Source organism: Fistularia commersonii, chromosome 24 (genome assembly GCF_037954325.1).
Source record: "Fistularia commersonii isolate RoL2024-O1a breed Wild chromosome 24, RoL_Fcom_v1.0, whole genome shotgun sequence".
NCBI classification, from domain to species: Eukaryota; Metazoa; Chordata; class Actinopteri; order Syngnathiformes; family Fistulariidae; genus Fistularia; species Fistularia commersonii.
In genome coordinates this window covers 8,864,413-8,886,017 of record NC_141307.1, presented here as the reverse complement: position 1 = coordinate 8,886,017, position 21,605 = coordinate 8,864,413, and the positions used below count along the sequence as shown (strand labels likewise).

Sequence of the window (21,605 nt, the reverse complement as noted above, 5' to 3'; positions counted from 1 at the left end):
GTCCTGCACCAGTGTAACACACTTCTCTGCCGCTCCAGACTTCCTCATAGGATAGCAGAGCTCCTCTCTTGGCAACCTGTCGTAGGCCTTTTCTAGGTGTACAAAAAGGCAATGCGGCTCCCGCCGGCCCCCTCTGTACTTGTCTATGAGCATTCTGGGCGCAAATACTGCATCTGTGGTACTCGTCCTTTTTTTCCATGTGTATTTTATTTATTTTTCTCTTTCTCTTGTCATGAAGTGTCCCGCCGTGCATACCAGTCCTGGTATGGCCTTTGGCGGCTCCCCCTTTACCTTAGGCTGCAGCCGAAGGTAAAGAGTGTCTGATGATGTTCGGTTCGAGTAGCCTTGGGCGCCACTGGCTGTAATCATGGCGACTAAAGAGAAGGAGCTCCTGACAGATGTGGAGATGACTGGAGGATGAAAAGACAGAGGACGGCTGCTTATAAAGAGCCCTTCCGCGCGGGCCTCCCTCGTTTACGGCCATACCACCCTAAACACGCCCGATCTCGTCTGATCTCGGAAGCTAAGCAGGGTCGGGCCTGGTTAGTACTTGGATGGGAGACCGCCTGGGAATACCAGGTGCCGTAAGCTTTTTCATGGTCGTCCTCTCTGTCCCCAGCATGGGGTGCTGTCTCTCAAGAGCGCCAACATTTCACACACGGACACACGCCGCTCATCCCCTTGTGTCTGTCCCACCGGAGTCACCGCGAAGCCCGGCGCCACACGCGCTCGCTCAGTCACAGTTCCCCGCCTTACCTTTCGGGTCACTTTCCGTTGTCTCGCCGCCTGCCTCCGTCCGTCGCTCGCCGCCTTTCTTCTCATCCCTGTACAGTGTTTCTCCATGTGCGCTGTATTTCTTTTTCTCTCGTTCGTGTCTCTCGCTGTTGAATAATCCAGCCGCTGACCTCCGTACCGCTGGCTCTCCTAGACACTTCCATGCCTCCACCTGTACGCTACGTCATCGGGACCCACTGCCTTTGAACTCCTCATCCTCTTCGATGCCCCCCTCGCTTCTTTTTACGCTGGTCTCTGCTCCTTTGCGGTCGCCAGTAGTCACCGCTTCTACCCCTGGCTCTCTTTCATTTTTCCCCATTCATTCATCAGGTTCCGAGGAGTCTGCTTGTTGAAGTCCTGGGTTTACTTTGATGCGCCACGTGACCGGGCAGATGCGGAAGATGCATCGGCCATGTTGTTTCTTGTAAAGCAGGAACGTCGGCCTCCACCGGGACCTCCGTCTCCGGGGCGATGGGGGAGATGCGCCGTCGCTCCGGGCCGAGCGGCGGAGACGGGGCGGGGGTTGATTTGTGAATGAAGTCGTGAGTGAAGCTGACGGTGCGGGGGATGCGCTGGCGTCGAGCGAGGGCGCGGGGCTATCGCTTCTCGGCCTTTTGGCTAAGATCAAGTGTAGTATCTGTTCTTATCAGTTTAATATCTGATACGTCCCCTATCCGGGGACCAAATATTAAATTGATTTTTGGAACAGGAAGATGGAATAGGGGCTTGCTCCGTCCACTCCGCGCATCGACCCGGTATTGCAGTATCTCCGGGAACGGTGCACCCCCCGCTTTTGTGTCCGATGTCAAGGTTGCCGTGGCCTCCAACGACGTCATACGTAACCAACACACACGGGATCCAGATCTTGTCTGTGCCCTGCGTGACCAGCGACACTGTCCCCGTTGTTTCTGCCGGTAGGGAGCGGTAGATAGCGACACACGAGCGTGTCTGCCTGAAACCCTGTCCCTACCATTCGCCCCGTGCAGCCCGATAAAATCCCGCTATGGACCAGAACTGAGCCTAAATGGATCGCATTTGAAAGGGATGGATTGCCCCCGATAGACTGTCAGACTGGGCTCAGGGGGAAGTTCTCTCGGCCGTAGAGCGGCAGAAACCCCTCGCGGCATCAGGAGGACGGACGGAACGTGTTCCGGTTGTCCTCTGACTTCTTCGTGAAAATTGAAGCGTCCGTGTCGTTTTCGGCGTCCCGGCCCGTCAGAACTCAGAGTTGACGGTTTTTTGACGGAGTGTGTGTGTGCGCGTGTGCGTGTGTGCGCGTGTGCGTGTGTGCGCGTGTACGTGTGTGTGTGTGTGTGCGCGCGCGCGAGAGGGATCGCGTGTGAGCTCCCGGAAGAGTCCGCGTGGGTTCCCCCCCGACTGAGAACGGCGTGCGTGTGAAAGCGGTCCGTGCGCGGGACGCGTGCGACTCATACTTACCTGGCAGGGGGAGATACCATGATCAAGAAGGTGGTTCACCCAGGGCGAGGCTCAGCCATTGCACTGCGGCTGTGCTGACCCCTGCGAATTCCCCAAATGTGGGAATCTCGACTGCATAATTTCTGGTAGTGGGGGACTGCGTCCGCGCTCTCCCCTGTCGTGCTGTTCAAGAGCAAGTCTGTGTCGCTGGAGGCCGGGTTCACTGTTTATGGTCGCGCGCGCCCACCCTCCCTGGCCGGGCTGTGACCCAACCAGGGAGTTGTCGTTGCACATGGCAGGTGCACCGCGAAAGCGTGGATTTACGATCGGGCCAGAAAACAATCCAGAGTGTCCAAGTCCCTGAAATGCTCCTGCTTCTTGATCTCCACTCCCTGTAGCCTCACCGTTCCACCCGAGTTCCTCTCATCCCCACACATGTATGCTGTCTTGCTGCGACTAACTTTCGTTCCTCTCCTTTCCAGAGCATACCCCCACCTCTCTATAGTTTCACCGAGACACTTTACAGTTTATAGTTTATTTTGATTTCTAATTCTGCCTTTTATTATTTATTACTGTTATATTTTCTGGAACTCTGGCACAAGGAACAGTTTCCTTCGGGATTAATAAAGTTGTTCTTATCTTATCTTATCTTATCTTATCTTATCTTATCTTATCTCGACCTCCACCTGTTTTCTGCTCTCACTACAGATCACAACGGCATCTGCGAAGGTCACGGTCGGTGGAGATTCATGTCTACCCTCATCGGTCAGCCCGCCCGTGCGTCACCATTGCGAACAAGAAGGGGCTCAGGGCCTATCCCCGACGGAGTCCCGCTTCCACCTCGAACTTCTCTGGTACCGTCTTACAGCACACCGCACGCACCACTGTCTCCCAGCTAGCATACATGTCCTGCACCAGTGTAACACACTTCTCTGCCGCTCCAGACTTCCTCATAGGATAGCAGAGCTCCTCTCTTGGCAACCTGTCGTAGGCCTTTTCTAGGTGTACAAAAAGGCAATGCGGCTCCCGCCGGCCCCCTCTGTACTTGTCTATGAGCATTCTGGGCGCAAATACTGCATCTGTGGTACTCGTCCTTTTTTTCCATGTGTATTTTATTTATTTTTCTCTTTCTCTTGTCATGAAGTGTCCCGCCGTGCATACCAGTCCTGGTATGGCCTTTGGCAGCTCCCCCTTTACCTTAGGCTGCAGCCGAAGGTAAAGAGTGTCTGATGATGTTCGGTTCGAGTAGCCTTGGGCGCCACTGGCTGTAATCATGGCGACTAAATAGAAGGAGCTCCTGACAGACGTGGAGATGACTGGAGGTGGAAAAGACAGAGGACGGCTGCTTATAAAGAGCCCTTCCGCGCGGGCCTCCCTCGTTTACGGCCATACCACCCTGAACACGCCCGATCTCATCTGATCTCGGAAGCTAAGCAGGGTCGGGCCTGGTTAGTACTTGGATGGGAGACCGCCTGGGAATACCAGGTGCCGTAAGCTTTTTCATGGTCGTCCTCTCTGTCCCCAGCAGGGGGTGCTGTCTCTCAAGAGCGCCAACATTTCACACACGGACACACGCCGCTCATTCCCTTGTGTCTGTCCCACCGGAGTCACCGTGAAGCCCGGCGCCACACGCGCTGGCTCAGTCATAGTTCCCCGCCTTACCTTTCGGGTCACTTTCCGTTGTCTCGCCGCCTGCCTCCGTCCGTCGCTCGCCGCCTTTCTTCTCATCCCTGTACAGTGTTTCTCCATGTGCGCTGTATTTCTTTTTCTCTCGTTCGTGTCTCTCGCTGTTGAATAATCCAGCCGCTGACCTCCGTACCGCTGGCTCTCCTAGACACTTCCATGCCTCCACCTGTACGCTACGTCATCGGGACCCACTGCCTTTGAACTCCTCATCCTCTTCGATGCCCCCCTCGCTTCTTTTTACGCTGGTCTCTGCTCCTTTGCGGTCGCCAGTAGTCACCGCTTCTACCCCTGGCTCTCTTTCATTTTTCCCCATTCATTCATCAGGTTCCGAGGAGTCTGCTTGTTGAAGTCCTGGGTTTACTTTGATGCGCCACGTGACCGGGCAGATGCGGAAGATGCATCGGCCATGTTGTTTCTTGTAAAGCAGGAACGTCGGCCTCCACCGGGACCTCCGTCTCCGGGGCGATGGGGGCGATGGGGGCGATGGGGGAGATGCGCCGTCGCTCCGGGCCGAGCGGCGGAGACGGGGTGGGGGTTGATTTGTGAATGAAGTCGTGAGTGAAGCTGACGGTGCGGGGGATGCGGTGGCGTCGAGCGAGGGCGCGGGACTATCGCTTCTCGGCCTTTTGGCTAAGATCAAGTGTAGTATCTGTTCTTATCAGTTTAATATCTGATACGTCCCCTATCCGGGGACCAAATATTAAATTGATTTTTGGAACAGGGAGATGGAATAGGGGCTTGCTCCGTCCACTCCGCGCATCGACCCGGTATTGCAGTATCTCCGGGAACGGTGCACCCCCCGCTTTTGTGTCCGATGTCAAGGTTGCCGTGGCCTCCAACGACGTCATACGTAACCAACACACACGGGATCCAGATCTTGTCTGTGCCCTGCGTGACCAGCGACACTGTCCCCGTCGTTTCTGCCGGTAGGGAGCGGTAGATAGCGACACACGAGCGTGTCTGCCTGAAACCCTGTCCCTACCATTCGCCCCGTGCAGCCCAATAAAATCCCGCTATGGACCAGAACTGAGCCTAAATGGATCGCATTTGAAAGGGATGGATTGCCCCCGATAGACTGTGTCAGACTGGGCTCAGGGGGAAGTTCTCCCGGCCGTAGAGCGGCAGAAACCCCTCGCGGCATCAGGAGGACGGACGGAACGTGTTCCGGTTGTCCTCTGACTTCTTCGTGAAAATTGAAGCGTCCGTGTCGTTTTCGGCGTGCCGGCCCGTCAGAACTCAGAGTTGACGGTTTTTTGACGGAGTGTGTGTGTGCGCGTGTGCGTGTGTGCGCGTGTGCGTGTGTGCGCGTGTACGTGTGTGTGTGTGTGTGTGTGTGCGCGCGCGAGAGGGATCGCGTGTGAGCTCCCGGAAGAGTCCGCGTGGGTTCCCCCCCGACTGAGAACGGCGTGCGTGTGAAAGCGGTCCGTGCGCGGGACGCGTGCGACTCATACTTACCTGGCAGGGGAGATACCATGATCAAGAAGGTGGTTCACCCAGGGCGAGGCTCAGCCATTGCACTGCGGCTGTGCTGACCCCTGCGAATTCCCCAAATGTGGGAATCTCGACTGCATAATTTCTGGTAGTGGGGGACTGCGTCCGCGCTCTCCCCTGTCGTGCTGTTCAAGAGCAAGTCTGTGTCGCTGGAGGCCGGGTTCACTGTTTATGGTCGCGCGCGCCCACCCTCCCCGGCCGGGCTGTGACCCAACCAGGGAGTTGTCGTTGCACATGGCAGGTGCACCGCGAAAGCGTGGATTTACGATCGGGCCAGAAAACAATCCAGAGTGTCCAAGTCCCTGAAATGCTCCTGCTTCTTGATCTCCACTCCCTGTAGCCTCACCGTTCCACCCGAGTTCCTCTCATCCCCACACATGTATGCTGTCTTGCTGCGACTAACTTTCGTTCCTCTCCTTTCCAGAGCATACCCCCACCTCTCTATAGTTTCACCGAGACACTTTACAGTTTATAGTTTATTTGGATTTCTAATTCTGCCTTTTATTATTTATTACTGTTATATTTTCTGGAACTCTGGCACAACAGTTTCCTTTGGGATTAATAAAGTTGTTCTTATCTTATCTTATCTTATCTTATCTTATCTTATCTTATCTTATCTTATCTTATCTTATCTCGACCTCCACCTGTTTTCTGCTCTCACTACAGATCACAACGGCATCTGCGAAGGTCACGGTCCGTGGAGATTCATGTCTACCCTCATCGGTCAGCCCGCCCGTGCGTCACCATTGCGAACAAGAAGGGGCTCAGGGCCTATCCCCGACGGAGTCCCGCTTCCACCTTGAACTTCTCTGGTACCGTCTTACAGCACACCGCACGCACCACTGTCTCCCAGCTAGCATACATGTCCTGCACCAGTGTAACACACTTCTCTGCCGCTCCAGACTTCCTCATAGGATAGCAGAGCTCCTCTCTTGGCAACCTGTCGTAGGCCTTTTCTAGGTGTACAAAAAGGCAATGCGGCTCCCGCCGGCCCCCTCTGTACTTGTCTATGAGCATTCTGGGCGCAAATACTGCATCTGTGGTACTCGTCCTTTTTTTCCATGTGTATTTTATTTATTTTTCTCTTTCTCTTGTCATGAAGTGTCCCGCCGTGCATACCAGTCCTGGTATGGCCTTTGGCGGCTCCCCCTTTACCTTAGGCTGCAGCCGAAGGTAAAGAGTGTCTGATGATGTTCGGTTCGAGTAGCCTTGGGCGCCACTGGCTGTAATCATGGCGACTAAAGAGAAGGAGCTCCTGACAGATGTGGAGATGACTGGAGGTGGAAAAGACAGAGGACGGCTGCTTATAAAGAGCCCTTCCGCGCGGGCCTCCCTCGTTTACGGCCATACCACCCTGAACACGCCCGATCTCGTCTGATCTCGGAAGCTAAGCAGGGTCGGGCCTGGTTAGTACTTGGATGGGAGACCGCCTGGGAATACCAGGTGCCGTAAGCTTTTTCATGGTCGTCCTCTCTGTCCCCAGCAGGGGGTGCTGTCTCTCAAGAGCGCCAACATTTCACACACGGACACACGCCGCTCATCCCCTTGTGTCTGTCCCACCGGAGTCACCGCGAAGCCCGGCGCCACACGCGCTCGCTCAGTCACAGTTCCCCGCCTTACCTTTCGGGTCACTTTCCGTTGTCTCGCCGCCTGCCTCCGTCCGTCGCTCGCCGCCTTTCTTCTCATCCCTGTACAGTGTTTCTCCATGTGCGCTGTATTTCTTTTTCTCTCGTTCGTGTCTCTCGCTGTTGAATAATCCAGCCGCTGACCTCCGTACCGCTGGCTCTCCTAGACACTTCCATGCCTCCACCTGTACGCTACGTCATCGGGACCCACTGCCTTTGAACTCCTCATCCTCTTCGATGCCCCCCTCGCTTCTTTTTACGCTGGTCTCTGCTCCTTTGCGGTCGCCAGTAGTCACCGCTTCTACCCCTGGCTCTCTTTCATTTTTCCCCATTCATTCATCAGGTTCCGAGGAGTCTGCTTGTTGAAGTCCTGGGTTTACTTTGATGCGCCACGTGACCGGGCAGATGCGGAAGATGCATCGGCCATGTTGTTTCTTGTAAAGCAGGAACGTCGGCCTCCACCGGGACCTCCGTCTCCGGGGCGATGGGGGCGATGGGGGCGATGGGGGAGATGCGCCGTCGCTCCGGGCCGAGCGGCGGGGACGGGGCGGGGGTTGATTTGTGAATGAAGTCGTGAGTGAAGCTGACGGTGCGGGGGATGCGCTGGCGTCGAGCGAGGGCGCGGGGCTATCGCTTCTCGGCCTTTTGGCTAAGATCAAGTGTAGTATCTGTTCTTATCAGTTTAATATCTGATACGTCCCCTATCCGGGGACTAAATATTAAATTGATTATTGGAACAGGGAGATGGAATAGGGGCTTGCTCCGTCCACTCCGCGCATCGACCCGGTATTGCAGTATCTCCGGGAACGGTGCACCCCCCGCTTTTGTGTCCGATGTCAAGGTTGCCGTGGCCTCCAACAACGTCATACGTAACCAACACACACGGGATCCAGATCTTGTCTGTGCCCTGCGTGACCAGCGACACCGTCCCCGTTGTTTCTGCCGGTAGGGAGCGGTAGATAGCGACACACGAGCGTGTCTGCCTGAAACCCTGTCCCTACCATTCGCCCCGTGCAGCCCGATAAAATCCCACTATGGACCAGAACTGAGCCTAAATGGATCGCATTTGAAACGGATGGATTGCCCCCGATAGACTGTGTCAGACTGGGCTCAGGGGGAAGTTCTCTCGGCCGTAGAGCGGCAGAAACCCCTCGCGGCATCAGGAGGACGGACGGAACGTGTTCCGGTTGTCCTCTGACTTCTTCGTGAAAATTGAAGCGTCCGTGTCGTTTTCGGCGTCCCGGCCCGTCAGAACTCAGAGTTGACGGTTTTTTTGACGGAGTGTGTGTGTGTGTGTGTGCGCGTGTGCGCGTGTACGTGTGTGTGTGTGTGTGTGTGTGTGTGTGCGCGCGCGAGAGGGATCGCGTGTGAGCTCCCGGAAGAGTCCGCGTGGGTTCCCCCCCGACTGAGAACGGCGTGCGTGTGAAAGCGGTCCGTGCGCGGGACGCGTGCGACTCATACTTACCTGGCAGGGGAGATACCATGATCAAGAAGGTGGTTCACCCAGGGCGAGGCTCAGCCATTGCACTGCGGCTGTGCTGACCCCTGCGAATTCCCCAAATGTGGGAATCTCGACTGCATAATTTCTGGTAGTGGGGGACTGCGTCCGCGCTCTCCCCTGTCGTGCTGTTCAAGAGCAAGTCTGTGTCGCTGGAGGCCGGGTTCACTGTTTATGGTCGCGCGCGCCCACCCTCCCCGGCCGGGCTGTGACCCAACCAGGGAGTTGTCGTTGCACATGGCAGGTGCACCGCGAAAGCGTGGATTTACGATCGGGCCAGAAAACAATCCAGAGTGTCCAAGTCCCTGAAATGCTCCTGCTTCTTGATCTCCACTCCCTGTAGCCTCACCGTTCCACCCGAGTTCCTCTCATCCCCACACATGTATGCTGTCTTACTGCGACTAACTTTCGTTCCTCTCCTTTCCAGAGCATACCCCCACCTCTCTATAGTTTCACCGAGACACTTTACAGTTTATAGTTTATTTGGATTTCTAATTCTGCCTTTTATTATTTATTACTGTTATATTTTCTGGAACTCTGGCACAACAGTTTCCTTTGGGATTAATAAAGTTGTTCTTATCTTATCTTATCTTATCTTATCTTATCTCGACCTCCACCTGTTTTCTGCTCTCACTACAGATCACAACGGCATCTGCGAAGGTCACGGTCCGTGGAGATTCATGTCTACCCTCATCGGTCAGCCCGCCCGTGCGTCACCATTGCGAACAAGAAGGGGCTCAGGGCCTATCCCCGACGGAGTCCCGCTTCCACCTTGAACTTCTCTGGTACCGTCTTACAGCACACCGCACGCACCACTGTCTCCCAGCTAGCATACATGTCCTGCACCAGTGTAACACACTTCTCTGCCGCTCCAGACTTCCTCATAGGATAGCAGAGCTCCTCTCTTGGCAACCTGTCGTAGGCCTTTTCTAGGTGTACAAAAAGGCAATGCGGCTCCCGCCGGCCCCCTCTGTACTTGTCTATGAGCATTCTGGGCGCAAATACTGCATCTGTGGTACTCGTCCTTTTTTTCCATGTGTATTTTATTTATTTTTCTCTTTCTCTTGTCATGAAGTGTCCCGCCGTGCATACCAGTCCTGGTATGGCCTTTGGCGGCTCCCCCTTTACCTTAGGCTGCAGCCGAAGGTAAAGAGTGTCTGATGATGTTCGGTTCGAGTAGCCTTGGGCGCCACTGGCTGTAATCATGGCGACTAAAGAGAAGGAGCTCCTGACAGATGTGGAGATGACTGGAGGTGGAAAAGACAGAGGACGGCTGCTTATAAAGAGCCCTTCCGCGCGGGCCTCCCTCGTTTACGGCCATACCACCCTAAACACGCCCGATCTCGTCTGATCTCGGAAGCTAAGCAGGGTCGGGCCTGGTTAGTACTTGGATGGGAGACCGCCTGGGAATACCAGGTGCCGTAAGCTTTTTCATGGTCGTCCTCTCTGTCCCCAGCAGGAGGTGCTGTCTCTCAAGAGCGCCAACATTTCACACACGGACACACGCCGCTCATCCCCTTGTGTCTGTCCCACCGGAGTCACCGCGAAGCCCGGCGCCACACGCGCTCGCTCAGTCACAGTTCCCCGCCTTACCTTTCGGGTCACTTTCCGTTGTCTCGCCGCCTGCCTCCGTCCGTCGCTCGCCGCCTTTCTTCTCATCCCTGTACAGTGTTTCTCCATGTGCGCTGTATTTCTTTTTCTCTCGTTCGTGTCTCTCGCTGTTGAATAATCCAGCCGCTGACCTCCGTACCGCTGGCTCTCCTAGACACTTCCATGCCTCCACCTGTACGCTACGTCATCGGGACCCACTGCCTTTGAACTCCTCATCCTCTTCGATGCCCCCCTCGCTTCTTTTTACGCTGGTCTCTGCTCCTTTGCGGTCGCCAGTAGTCACCGCTTCTACCCCTGGCTCTCTTTCATTTTTCCCCATTCATTCATCAGGTTCCGAGGAGTCTGCTTGTTGAAGTCCTGGGTTTACTTTGATGCGCCACGTGACCGGGCAGATGCGGAAGATGCATCGGCCATGTTGTTTCTTGTAAAGCAGGAACGTCGGCCTCCACCGGGACCTCCGTCTCCGGGGCGATGGGGGCGATGGGGGCGATGGGGGCGATGCGCCGTCGCTCCGGGCCGAGCGGCGGAGACGGGGCGGGGGTTGATTTGTGAATGAAGTCGTGAGTGAAGCTGACGGTGCGGGGGATGCGCTGGCGTCGAGCGAGGGCGCGGGGCTATCGCTTCTCGGCCTTTTGGCTAAGATCAAGTGTAGTATCTGTTCTTATCAGTTTAATATCTGATACGTCCCCTATCCGGGGACCAAATATTAAATTGATTTTTGGAACAGGGAGATGGAGTAGGGGCTTGCTCCGTCCACTCCGCGCATCGACCCGGTATTGCAGTATCTCCGGGAACGGTGCACCCCCCGCTTTTGTGTCCGATGTCAAGGTTGCCGTGGCCTCCAACAACGTCATACGTAACCAACACACACGGGATCCAGATCTTGTCTGTGCCCTGCGTGACCAGCGACACCGTCCCCGTTGTTTCTGCCGGTAGGGAGCGGTAGATAGCGACACACGAGCGTGTCTGCCTGAAACCCTGTCCCTACCATTCGCCCCGTGCAGCCCGATAAAATCCCACTATGGACCAGAACTGAGCCTAAATGGATCGCATTTGAAACGGATGGATTGCCCCCGATAGACTGTGTCAGACTGGGCTCAGGGGGAAGTTCTCCCGGCCGTAGAGCGGCAGAAACCCCTCGCGGCATCAGGAGGACGGACGGAACGTGTTCCGGTTGTCCTCTGACTTCTTCGTGAAAATTGAAGCGTCCGTGTCGTTTTCGGCGTCCCGGCCCGTCAGAACTCAGAGTTGACGGTTTTTTTGACGGAGTGTGTGTGTGTGTGTGTGTGCGTGTGTGCGCGTGTGCGCGTGTACGTGTGTGTGTGTGTGTGCGCGCGCGAGAGGGATCGCGTGTGAGCTCCCGGAAGAGTCCGCGTGGGTTCCCCCCCGACTGAGAACGGCGTGCGTGTGAAAGCGGTCCGTGCGCGGGACGCGTGCGACTCATACTTACCTGGCAGGGGAGATACCATGATCAAGAAGGTGGTTCACCCAGGGCGAGGCTCAGCCATTGCACTGCGGCTGTGCTGACCCCTGCGAATTCCCCAAATGTGGGAATCTCGACTGCATAATTTCTGGTAGTGGGGGACTGCGTCCGCGCTCTCCCCTGTCGTGCTGTTCAAGAGCAAGTCTGTGTCGCTGGAGGCCGGGTTCACTGTTTATGGTCGCGCGCGCCCACCCTCCCCGGCCGGGCTGTGACCCAACCAGGGAGTTGTCGTTGCACATGGCAGGTGCACCGCGAAAGCGTGGATTTACGATCGGGCCAGAAAACAATCCAGAGTGTCCAAGTCCCTGAAATGCTCCTGCTTCTTGATCTCCACTCCCTGTAGCCTCACCGTTCCACCCGAGTTCCTCTCATCCCCACACATGTATGCTGTCTTGCTGCGACTAACTTTCGTTCCTCTCCTTTCCAGAGCATACCCCCACCTCTCTATAGTTTCACCGAGACACTTTACAGTTTATAGTTTATTTGGATTTCTAATTCTGCCTTTTATTATTTATTACTGTTATATTTTCTGGAACTCTGGCACAACAGTTTCCTTTGGGATTAATAAAGTTGTTCTTATCTTATCTTATCTTATCTTATCTTATCTTATCTTATCTCGACCTCCACCTGTTTTCTGCTCTCACTACAGATCACAACGGCATCTGCGAAGGTCACGGTCCGTGGAGATTCATGTCTACCCTCATCGGTCAGCCCGCCCGTGCGTCACCATTGCGAACAAGAAGGGGCTCAGGGCCTATCCCCGACGGAGTCCCGCTTCCACCTTGAACTTCTCTGGTACCGTCTTACAGCACACCGCACGCACCACTGTCTCCCAGCTAGCATACATGTCCTGCACCAGTGTAACACACTTCTCTGCCGCTCCAGACTTCCTCATAGGATAGCAGAGCTCCTCTCTTGGCAACCTGTCGTAGGCCTTTTCTAGGTGTACAAAAAGGCAATGCGGCTCCCGCCGGCCCCCTCTGTACTTGTCTATGAGCATTCTGGGCGCAAATACTGCATCTGTGGTACTCGTCCTTTTTTTCCATGTGTATTTTATTTATTTTTCTCTTTCTCTTGTCATGAAGTGTCCCGCCGTGCATACCAGTCCTGGTATGGCCTTTGGCGGCTCCCCCTTTACCTTAGGCTGCAGCCGAAGGTAAAGAGTGTCTGATGATGTTCGGTTCGAGTAGCCTTGGGCGCCACTGGCTGTAATCATGGCGACTAAAGAGAAGGAGCTCCTGACAGATGTGGAGATGACTGGAGGTGGAAAAGACAGAGGACGGCTGCTTATAAAGAGCCCTTCCGCGCGGGCCTCCCTCGTTTACGGCCATACCACCCTGAACACGCCCGATCTCGTCTGATCTCGGAAGCTAAGCAGGGTCGGGCCTGGTTAGTACTTGGATGGGAGACCGCCTGGGAATACCAGGTGCCGTAAGCTTTTTCATGGTCGTCCTCTCTGTCCCCAGCAGGGGGTGCTGTCTCTCAAGAGCGCCAACATTTCACACACGGACACACGCCGCTCATCCCCTTGTGTCTGTCCCACCGGAGTCACCGCGAAGCCCGGCGCCACACGCGCTCGCTCAGTCACAGTTCCCCGCCTTACCTTTCGGGTCACTTTCCGTTGTCTCGCCGCCTGCCTCCGTCCGTCGCTCGCCGCCTTTCTTCTCATCCCTGTACAGTGTTTCTCCATGTGCGCTGTATTTCTTTTTCTCTCGTTCGTGTCTCTCGCTGTTGAATAATCCAGCCGCTGACCTCCGTACCGCTGGCTCTCCTAGACACTTCCATGCCTCCACCTGTACGCTACGTCATCGGGACCCACTGCCTTTGAACTCCTCATCCTCTTCGATGCCCCCCTCGCTTCTTTTTACGCTGGTCTCTGCTCCTTTGCGGTCGCCAGTAGTCACCGCTTCTACCCCTGGCTCTCTTTCATTTTTCCCCATTCATTCATCAGGTTCCGAGGAGTCTGCTTGTTGAAGTCCTGGGTTTACTTTGATGCGCCACGTGACCGGGCAGATGCGGAAGATGCATCGGCCATGTTGTTTCTTGTAAAGCAGGAACGTCGGCCTCCACCGGGACCTCCGTCTCCGGGGCGATGGGGGCGATGGGGGAGATGCGCCGTCGCTCCGGGCCGAGCGGCGGGGACGGGGCGGGGGTTGATTTGTGAATGAAGTCGTGAGTGAAGCTGACGGTGCGGGGGATGCGCTGGCGTCGAGCGAGGGCGCGGGGCTATCGCTTCTCGGCCTTTTGGCTAAGATCAAGTGTAGTATCTGTTCTTATCAGTTTAATATCTGATACGTCCCCTATCCGGGGTCCAAATATTAAATTGATTTTTGGAACAGGGAGATGGAATAGGGGCTTGCTCCGTCCACTCCGCGCATCGACCCGGTATTGCAGTATCTCCGGGAACGGTGCACCCCCCGCTTTTGTGTCCGATGTCAAGGTTGCCGTGGCCTCCAACAACGTCATACGTAACCAACACACACGGGATCCAGATCTTGTCTGTGCCCTGCGTGACCAGCGACACCGTCCCAGTTGTTTCTGCCGGTAGGGAGCGGTAGATAGCGACACACGAGCGTGTCTGCCTGAAACCCTGTCCCTACCATTCGCCCCGTGCAGCCCGATAAAATCCCACTATGGACCAGAACTGAGCCTAAATGGATCGCATTTGAAACGGATGGATTGCCCCCGATAGACTGTGTCAGACTGGGCTCAGGGGGAAGTTCTCCCGGCCGTAGAGCGGCAGAAACCCCTCGCGGCATCAGGAGGACGGACGGAACGTGTTCCGGTTGTCCTCTGACTTCTTCGTGAAAATTGAAGCGTCCGTGTCGTTTTCGGCGTCCCGGCCCGTCAGAACTCAGAGTTGACGGTTTTTTTGACGGAGTGTGTGTGTGTGTGTGCGTGTGTGCGCGTGTGCGCGTGTACGTGTGTGTGTGTGTGTGTGTGTGTGCGCGCGCGAGAGGGATCGCGTGTGAGCTCCCGGAAGAGTCCGCGTGGGTTCCCCCCCGACTGAGAACGGCGTGCGTGTGAAAGCGGTCCGTGCGCGGGGCGCGTGCGACTCATACTTACCTGGCAGGGGAGATACCATGATCAAGAAGGTGGTTCACCCAGGGCGAGGCTCAGCCATTGCACTGCGGCTGTGCTGACCCCTGCGAATTCCCCAAATGTGGGAATCTCGACTGCATAATTTCTGGTAGTGGGGGACTGCGTCCGCGCTCTCCCCTGTCGTGCTGTTCAAGAGCAAGTCTGTGTCGCTGGAGGCCGGGTTCACTGTTTATGGTCGCGCGCGCCCACCCTCCCTGGCCGGGCTGTGACCCAACCAGGGAGTTGTCGTTGCACATGGCAGGTGCACCGCGAAAGCGTGGATTTACGATCGGGCCAGAAAACAATCCAGAGTGTCCAAGTCCCTGAAATGCTCCTGCTTCTTGATCTCCACTCCCTGTAGCCTCACCGTTCCACCCGAGTTCCTCTCATCCCCACACATGTATGCTGTCTTGCTGCGACTAACTTTCGTTCCTCTCCTTTCCAGAGCATACCCCCACCTCTCTATAGTTTCACCGAGACACTTTACAGTTTATAGTTTATTTGGATTTCTAATTCTGCCTTTTATTATTTATTACTGTTATATTTTCTGGAACTCTGGCACAACAGTTTCCTTTGGGATTAATAAAGTTGTTCTTATCTTATCTTATCTTATCTTATCTTATCTTATCTTATCTTATCTTATCTCGACCTCCACCTGTTTTCTGCTCTCACTACAGATCACAACGGCATCTGCGAAGGTCACGGTCCGTGGAGATTCATATCTACCCTCATCGGTCAGCCCGCCCGTGCGTCACCATTGCGAACAAGAAGGGGCTCAGGGCCTATCCCCGACGGAGTCCCGCTTCCACCTTGAACTTCTCTGGTACCGTCTTACAGCACACCGCACGCACCACTGTCTCCCAGCTAGCATACATGTCCTGCACCAGTGTAACACACTTCTCTGCCGCTCCAGACTTCCTCATAGGATAGCAGAGCTCCTCTCTTGGCAACCTGTCGTAGGCCTTTTCTAGGTGTACAAAAAGGCAATGCGGCTCCCGCCGGCCCCCTCTGTACTTGTCTATGAGCATTCTGGGCGCAAATACTGCATCTGTGGTACTCGTCCTTTTTTTCCATGTGTATTTTATTTATTTTTCTCTTTCTCTTGTCATGAAGTGTCCCGCCGTGCATACCAGTCCTGGTATGGCCTTTGGCGGCTCCCCCTTTACCTTAGGCTGCAGCCGAAGGTAAAGAGTGTCTGATGATGTTCGGTTCGAGTAGCCTTGGGCGCCACTGGCTGTAATCATGGCGACTAAAGAGAAGGAGCTCCTGACAGATGTGGAGATGACTGGAGGTGGAAAAGACAGAGGACGGCTGCTTATAAAGAGCCCTTCCGCGCGGGCCTCCCTCGTTTACGGCCATACCACCCTGAACACGCCCGATCTCGTCTGATCTCGGAAGCTAAGCAGGGTCGGGCCTGGTTAGTACTTGGATGGGAGACCGCCTGGGAATACCAGGTGCCGTAAGCTTTTTCATGGTCGTCCTCTCTGTCCCCAGCAGGGGGTGCTGTCTCTCAAGAGCGCCAACATTTCACACACGGACACACGCCGCTCATCCCCTTGTGTCTGTCCCACCGGAGTCACCGCGAAGCCCGGCGCCACACGCGCTCGCTCAGTCACAGTTCCCCGCCTTACCTTTCGGGTCACTTTCCGTTGTCTCGCCGCCTGCCTCCGTCCGTCGCTCGCCGCCTTTCTTCTCATCCCTGTACAGTGTTTCTCCATGTGCGCTGTATTTCTTTTTCTCTCGTTCGTGTCTCTCGCTGTTGAATAATCCAGCCGCTGACCTCCGTACCGCTGGCTCTCCTAGACACTTCCATGCCTCCACCTGTACGCTACGTCATCGGGACCCACTGCCTTTGAACTCCTCATCCTCTTCGATGCCCCCCTCGCTTCTTTTTACGCTGGTCTCTGCTCCTTTGCGGTCGCCAGTAGTCACCGCTTCTACCCCTGGCTCTCTTTCATTTTTCCCCATTCATTCATCAGGTTCCGAGGAGTCTGCTTGTTGAAGTCCTGGGTTTACTTTGATGCGCCACGTGACCGGGCAGATGCGGAAGATGCATCGGCCATGTTGTTTCTTGTAAAGCAGGAACGTCGGCCTCCACCGGGACCTCCGTCTCCGGGGCGATGGGGGCGATGGGGGCGATGCGCCGTCGCTCCGGGCCGAGCGGCGGAGACGGGGCGGGGGTTGATTTGTGAATGAAGTCGTGAGTGAAGCTGACGGTGCGGGGGATGCGCTGGCGTCGAGCGAGGGCGCGGGGCTATCGCTTCTCGGCCTTTTGGCTAAGATCAAGTGTAGTATCTGTTCTTATCAGTTTAATATCTGATACGTCCCCTATCCGGGGACCAAATATTAAATTGATTTTTGGAACAGGGAGATGGAGTAGGGGCTTGCTCCGTCCACTCCGCGCATCGACCCGGTATTGCAGTATCTCCGGGAACGGTGCACCCCCCGCTTTTGTGTCCGATGTCAAGGTTGCCGTGGCCTCCAACAACGTCATACGTAACCAACACACACGGGATCCAGATCTTGTCTGTGCCCTGCGTGACCAGCGACACCGTCCCCGTTGTTTCTGCCGGTAGGGAGCGGTAGATAGCGACACACGAGCGTGTCTGCCTGAAACCCTGTCCCTACCATTCGCCCCGTGCAGCCCGATAAAATCCCACTATGGACCAGAACTGAGCCTAAATGGATCGCATTTGAAACGGATGGATTGCCCCCGATAGACTGTGTCAGACTGGGCTCAGGGGGAAGTTCTCCCGGCCGTAGAGCGGCAGAAACCCCTCGCGGCATCAGGAGGACGGACGGAACGTGTTCCGGTTGTCCTCTGACTTCTTCGTGAAAATTGAAGCGTCCGTGTCGTTTTCGGCGTCCCGGCCCGTCAGAACTCAGAGTTGACGGTTTTTTTGACGGAGTGTGTGTGTGTGTGTGTGCGTGTGTGCGCGTGTGCGCGTGTACGTGTGTGTGTGTGTGTGTGTGTGCGCGCGCGAGAGGGATCGCGTGTGAGCTCCCGGAAGAGTCCGCGTGGGTTCCCCCCCGACTGAGAACGGCGTGCGTGTGAAAGCGGTCCGTGCGCGGGACGCGTGCGACTCATACTTACCTGGCAGGGGAGATACCATGATCAAGAAGGTGGTTCACCCAGGGCGAGGCTCAGCCATTGCACTGCGGCTGTGCTGACCCCTGCGAATTCCCCAAATGTGGGAATCTCGACTGCATAATTTCTGGTAGTGGGGGACTGCGTCCGCGCTCTCCCCTGTCGTGCTGTTCAAGAGCAAGTCTGTGTCGCTGGAGGCCGGGTTCACTGTTTATGGTCGCGCGCGCCCACCCTCCCCGGCCGGGCTGTGACCCAACCAGGGAGTTGTTGTTGCACATGGCAGGTGCACCGCGAAAGCGTGGATTTACGATCGGGCCAGAAAACAATCCAGAGTGTCCAAGTCCCTGAAATGCTCCTGCTTCTTGATCTCCACTCCCTGTAGCCTCACCGTTCCACCCGAGTTCCTCTCATCCCCACACATGTATGCTGTCTTGCTGCGACTAACTTTCGTTCCTCTCCTTTCCAGAGCATACCCCCACCTCTCTATAGTTTCACCGAGACACTTTACAGTTTATAGTTTATTTTGATTTCTAATTCTGCCTTTTATTATTTATTACTGTTATATTTTCTGGAACTCTGGCACAACAGTTTCCTTTGGGATTAATAAAGTTGTTCTTATCTTATCTTATCTTATCTTATCTTATCTTATCTTATCTTATCTCGACCTCCACCTGTTTTCTGCTCTCACTACAGATCACAACGGCATCTGCGAAGGTCACGGTCCGTGGAGATTCATGTCTACCCTCATCGGTCAGCCCGCCCGTGCGTCACCATTGCGAACAAGAAGGGGCTCAGGGCCTATCCCCGACGGAGTCCCGCTTTCACCTTGAACTTCTCTGGTACCGTCTTACAGCACACCGCACGCACCACTGTCTCCCAGCTAGCATACATGTCCTGCACCAGTGTAACACACTTCTCTGCCGCTCCAGACTTCCTCATAGGATACCAGAGCTCCTCTCTTGGCAACCTGTCGTAGGCCTTTTCTAGGTGTACAAAAAGGCAATGCGGCTCCCGCCGGCCCCCTCTGTACTTGTCTATGAGCATTCTGGGCGCAAATACTGCATCTGTGGTACTCGTCCTTTTTTTCGATGTGTATTTTATTTATTTTTCTCTTTCTCTTGTCATGAAGTGTCCCGCCGTGCATACCAGTCCTGGTATGGCCTTTGGCGGCTCCCCCTTTACCTTAGGCTGCAGCCGAAGGTAAAGAGTGTCTGATGATGTTCGGTTCGAGTAGCCTTGGGCGCCACTGGCTGTAATCATGGCGACTAAAGAGAAGGAGCTCCTGACAGATGTGGAGATGACTGGAGGGGGAAAAGACAGAGGACGGCTGCTTATAAAGAGCCCTTCCGCGCGGGCCTCTCTCGTTTACGGCCATACCACCCTGAACACGCCCGATCTCGTCTGATCTCGGAAGCTAAGCAGGGTCGGGCCTGGTTAGTACTTGGATGGGAGACCGCCTGGGAATACCAGGTGCCGTAAGCTTTTTCATGGTCGTCCTCTCTGTCCCCAGCAGGGGGTGCTGTCTCTCAAGAGCGCCAACATTTCACACACGGACACACGCCGCTCATCCCCTTGTGTCTGTCCCACCGGAGTCACCGCGAAGCCCGGCGCCACACGCGCTCGCTCAGTCACAGTTCCCCGCCTTACCTTTCGGGTCACTTTCCGTTGTCTCGCCGCCTGCCTCCGTCCGTCGCTCGCCGCCTTTCTTCTCATCCCTGTACAGTGTTTCTCCATGTGCGCTGTATTTCTTTTTCTCTCGTTCGTGTCTCTCGCTGTTGAATAATCCAGCCGCTGACCTCCGTACCGCTGGCTCTCCTAGACACTTCCATGCCTCCACCTGTACGCTACGTCATCGGGACCCACTGCCTTTGAACTCCTCATCCTCTTCGATGCCCCCCTCGCTTCTTTTTACGCTGGTCTCTGCTCCTTTGCGGTCGCCAGTAGTCACCGCTTCTACCCCTGGCTCTCTTTCATTTTTCCCCATTCATTCATCAGGTTCCGAGGAGTCTGCTTGTTGAAGTCCTGGGTTTACTTTGATGCGCCACGTGACCGGGCAGATGCGGAAGATGCATCGGCCATGTTGTTTCTTGTAAAGCAGGAACGTCGGCCTCCACCGGGACCTCCGTCTCCGGGGCGATGGGGGCGATGGGGGAGATGCGCCGTCGCTCCGGGCCGAGCGGCGGAGACGGGGCGGGGGTTGATTTGTGAATGAAGTCGTGAGTGAAGCTGACGGTGCGGGGGATGCGCTGGCGTCGAGCGAGGGCGCGGGGCTATCGCTTCTCGGCCTTTTGGCTAAGATCAAGTGTAGTATCTGTTCTTATCAGTTTAATATCTGATACGTCCCCTATCCGGGGACCAAATATTAAATTGATTTTTGGAACAGGGAGATGGAATAGGGGCTTGCTCCGTCCACTCCGCGCATCGACCCGGTATTGCAGTATCTCCGGGAACGGTGCACCCCCCGCTTTTGTGTCCGATGTCAAGGTTGCCGTGGCCTCCAACAACGTCATACGTAACCAACACACACGGGATCCAGATCTTGTCTGTGCCCTGCGTGACCAGCGACACCGTCCCCGTTGTTTCTGCCGGTAGGGAGCGGTAGATAGCGACACACGAGCGTGTCTGCCTGAAACCCTGTCCCTACCATTCGCCCCGTGCAGCCCGATAAAATCCCACTATGGACCAGAACTGAGCCTAAATGGATCGCATTTGAAACGGATGGATTGCCCCCGATAGACTGTGTCAGACTGGGCTCAGGGGGAAGTTCTCCCGGCCGTAGAGCGGCAGAAACCCCTCGCGGCATCAGGAGGACGGACGGAACGTGTTCCGGTTGTCCTCTGACTTCTTCGTGAAAATTGAAGCGTCCGTGTCGTTTTCGGCGTCCCGGCCCGTCAGAACTCAGAGTTGACGGTTTTTTTGACGGAGTGTGTGTGTGTGTGTGTGCGTGTGTGCGCGTGTGCGCGTGTACGTGTGTGTGTGTGCGCGCGCGAGAGGGATCGCGTGTGAGCTCCCGGAAGAGTCCGCGTGGGTTCCCCCCCGACTGAGAACGGCGTGCGTGTGAAAGCGGTCCGTGCGCGGGACGCGTGCGACTCATACTTACCTGGCAGGGGAGATACCATGATCAAGAAGGTGGTTCACCTAGGGCGAGGCTCAGCCATTGCACTGCGGCTGTGCTGACCCCTGCGAATTCCCCAAATGTGGGAATCTCGACTGCATAATTTCTGGTAGTGGGGGACTGCGTCCGCGCTCTCCCCTGTCGTGCTGTTCAAGAGCAAGTCTGTGTCGCTGGAGGCCGGGTTCACTGTTTATGGTCGCGCGCGCCCACCCTCCCCGGCCGGGCTGTGACCCAACCAGGGAGTTGTCGTTGCACATGGCAGGTGCACCGCGAAAGCGTGGATTTACGATCGGGCCAGAAAACAATCCAGAGTGTCCAAGTCCCTGAAATGCTCCTGCTTCTTGATCTCCACTCCCTGTAGCCTCACCGTTCCACCCGAGTTCCTCTCATCCCCACACATGTATGCTGTCTTGCTGCGACTAACTTTCGTTCCTCTCCTTTCCAGAGCATACCCCCACCTCTCTATAGTTTCACCGAGACACTTTACAGTTTATAGTTTATTTTGATTTCTAATTCTGCCTTTTATTATTTATTACTGTTATATTTTCTGGAACTCTGGCACAACAGTTTCCTTTGGGATTAATAAAGTTGTTCTTATCTTATCTTATCTTATCTTATCTTATCTTATCTTATCTTATCTCGACCTCCACCTGTTTTCTGCTCTCACTACAGATCACAACGGCATCTGCGAAGGTCACGGTCCGTGGAGATTCATGTCTACCCTCATCGGTCAGCCC

The 21,605-nt window shown here is 55.4% G+C and overlaps 21 non-coding genes across 21 annotated transcripts; all 21 read left to right on the top strand.

The window, feature by feature from the left end:
* The first annotated feature begins 472 nt into the window (after positions 1–472).
* On the top strand, positions 473–591 carry LOC147220212 (5S ribosomal RNA). The gene has a single exon (XR_015108435.1). It is a non-coding gene; the product is annotated as a 5S ribosomal RNA (ribosomal RNA).
* A 781-nt stretch (positions 592–1,372) lies between these two features.
* Positions 1,373–1,563, top strand: LOC147220211 (U2 spliceosomal RNA). Its single transcript, XR_015108134.1, has one exon. It is a non-coding gene; the product is annotated as a U2 spliceosomal RNA (small nuclear RNA).
* Positions 1,564–2,203: 640 nt separating this feature from the next.
* LOC147220210 (U1 spliceosomal RNA) lies at positions 2,204–2,368 on the top strand. Its single transcript, XR_015108225.1, has one exon. It is a non-coding gene; the product is annotated as a U1 spliceosomal RNA (small nuclear RNA).
* A 1,200-nt stretch (positions 2,369–3,568) lies between these two features.
* LOC147220209 (5S ribosomal RNA) lies at positions 3,569–3,687 on the top strand. The gene has a single exon (XR_015108261.1). It is a non-coding gene; the product is annotated as a 5S ribosomal RNA (ribosomal RNA).
* A 799-nt stretch (positions 3,688–4,486) lies between these two features.
* Positions 4,487–4,677, top strand: LOC147220208 (U2 spliceosomal RNA). The gene has a single exon (XR_015108073.1). It is a non-coding gene; the product is annotated as a U2 spliceosomal RNA (small nuclear RNA).
* A 646-nt stretch (positions 4,678–5,323) lies between these two features.
* On the top strand, positions 5,324–5,487 carry LOC147220207 (U1 spliceosomal RNA). Its single transcript, XR_015108367.1, has one exon. It is a non-coding gene; the product is annotated as a U1 spliceosomal RNA (small nuclear RNA).
* Positions 5,488–6,703: 1,216 nt separating this feature from the next.
* LOC147220206 (5S ribosomal RNA) lies at positions 6,704–6,822 on the top strand. The gene has a single exon (XR_015108269.1). It is a non-coding gene; the product is annotated as a 5S ribosomal RNA (ribosomal RNA).
* A 799-nt stretch (positions 6,823–7,621) lies between these two features.
* Positions 7,622–7,812, top strand: LOC147220205 (U2 spliceosomal RNA). The gene has a single exon (XR_015108117.1). It is a non-coding gene; the product is annotated as a U2 spliceosomal RNA (small nuclear RNA).
* A 637-nt stretch (positions 7,813–8,449) lies between these two features.
* On the top strand, positions 8,450–8,613 carry LOC147220204 (U1 spliceosomal RNA). The gene has a single exon (XR_015108355.1). It is a non-coding gene; the product is annotated as a U1 spliceosomal RNA (small nuclear RNA).
* A 1,186-nt stretch (positions 8,614–9,799) lies between these two features.
* LOC147220203 (5S ribosomal RNA) lies at positions 9,800–9,918 on the top strand. The gene has a single exon (XR_015108433.1). It is a non-coding gene; the product is annotated as a 5S ribosomal RNA (ribosomal RNA).
* A 799-nt stretch (positions 9,919–10,717) lies between these two features.
* LOC147220202 (U2 spliceosomal RNA) lies at positions 10,718–10,908 on the top strand. Its single transcript, XR_015108113.1, has one exon. It is a non-coding gene; the product is annotated as a U2 spliceosomal RNA (small nuclear RNA).
* Positions 10,909–11,543: 635 nt separating this feature from the next.
* LOC147220201 (U1 spliceosomal RNA) lies at positions 11,544–11,707 on the top strand. The gene has a single exon (XR_015108344.1). It is a non-coding gene; the product is annotated as a U1 spliceosomal RNA (small nuclear RNA).
* Positions 11,708–12,903: 1,196 nt separating this feature from the next.
* Positions 12,904–13,022, top strand: LOC147220200 (5S ribosomal RNA). Its single transcript, XR_015108268.1, has one exon. It is a non-coding gene; the product is annotated as a 5S ribosomal RNA (ribosomal RNA).
* A 790-nt stretch (positions 13,023–13,812) lies between these two features.
* On the top strand, positions 13,813–14,003 carry LOC147220199 (U2 spliceosomal RNA). Its single transcript, XR_015108127.1, has one exon. It is a non-coding gene; the product is annotated as a U2 spliceosomal RNA (small nuclear RNA).
* A 639-nt stretch (positions 14,004–14,642) lies between these two features.
* Positions 14,643–14,806, top strand: LOC147220198 (U1 spliceosomal RNA). Its single transcript, XR_015108333.1, has one exon. It is a non-coding gene; the product is annotated as a U1 spliceosomal RNA (small nuclear RNA).
* A 1,206-nt stretch (positions 14,807–16,012) lies between these two features.
* Positions 16,013–16,131, top strand: LOC147220197 (5S ribosomal RNA). The gene has a single exon (XR_015108267.1). It is a non-coding gene; the product is annotated as a 5S ribosomal RNA (ribosomal RNA).
* A 790-nt stretch (positions 16,132–16,921) lies between these two features.
* Positions 16,922–17,112, top strand: LOC147220196 (U2 spliceosomal RNA). The gene has a single exon (XR_015108112.1). It is a non-coding gene; the product is annotated as a U2 spliceosomal RNA (small nuclear RNA).
* A 639-nt stretch (positions 17,113–17,751) lies between these two features.
* Positions 17,752–17,915, top strand: LOC147220195 (U1 spliceosomal RNA). Its single transcript, XR_015108322.1, has one exon. It is a non-coding gene; the product is annotated as a U1 spliceosomal RNA (small nuclear RNA).
* Positions 17,916–19,116: 1,201 nt separating this feature from the next.
* Positions 19,117–19,235, top strand: LOC147220194 (5S ribosomal RNA). The gene has a single exon (XR_015108266.1). It is a non-coding gene; the product is annotated as a 5S ribosomal RNA (ribosomal RNA).
* A 790-nt stretch (positions 19,236–20,025) lies between these two features.
* On the top strand, positions 20,026–20,216 carry LOC147220193 (U2 spliceosomal RNA). The gene has a single exon (XR_015108072.1). It is a non-coding gene; the product is annotated as a U2 spliceosomal RNA (small nuclear RNA).
* Positions 20,217–20,845: 629 nt separating this feature from the next.
* Positions 20,846–21,009, top strand: LOC147220192 (U1 spliceosomal RNA). Its single transcript, XR_015108153.1, has one exon. It is a non-coding gene; the product is annotated as a U1 spliceosomal RNA (small nuclear RNA).
* The last annotated feature ends 596 nt before the right edge of the window (positions 21,010–21,605 follow it).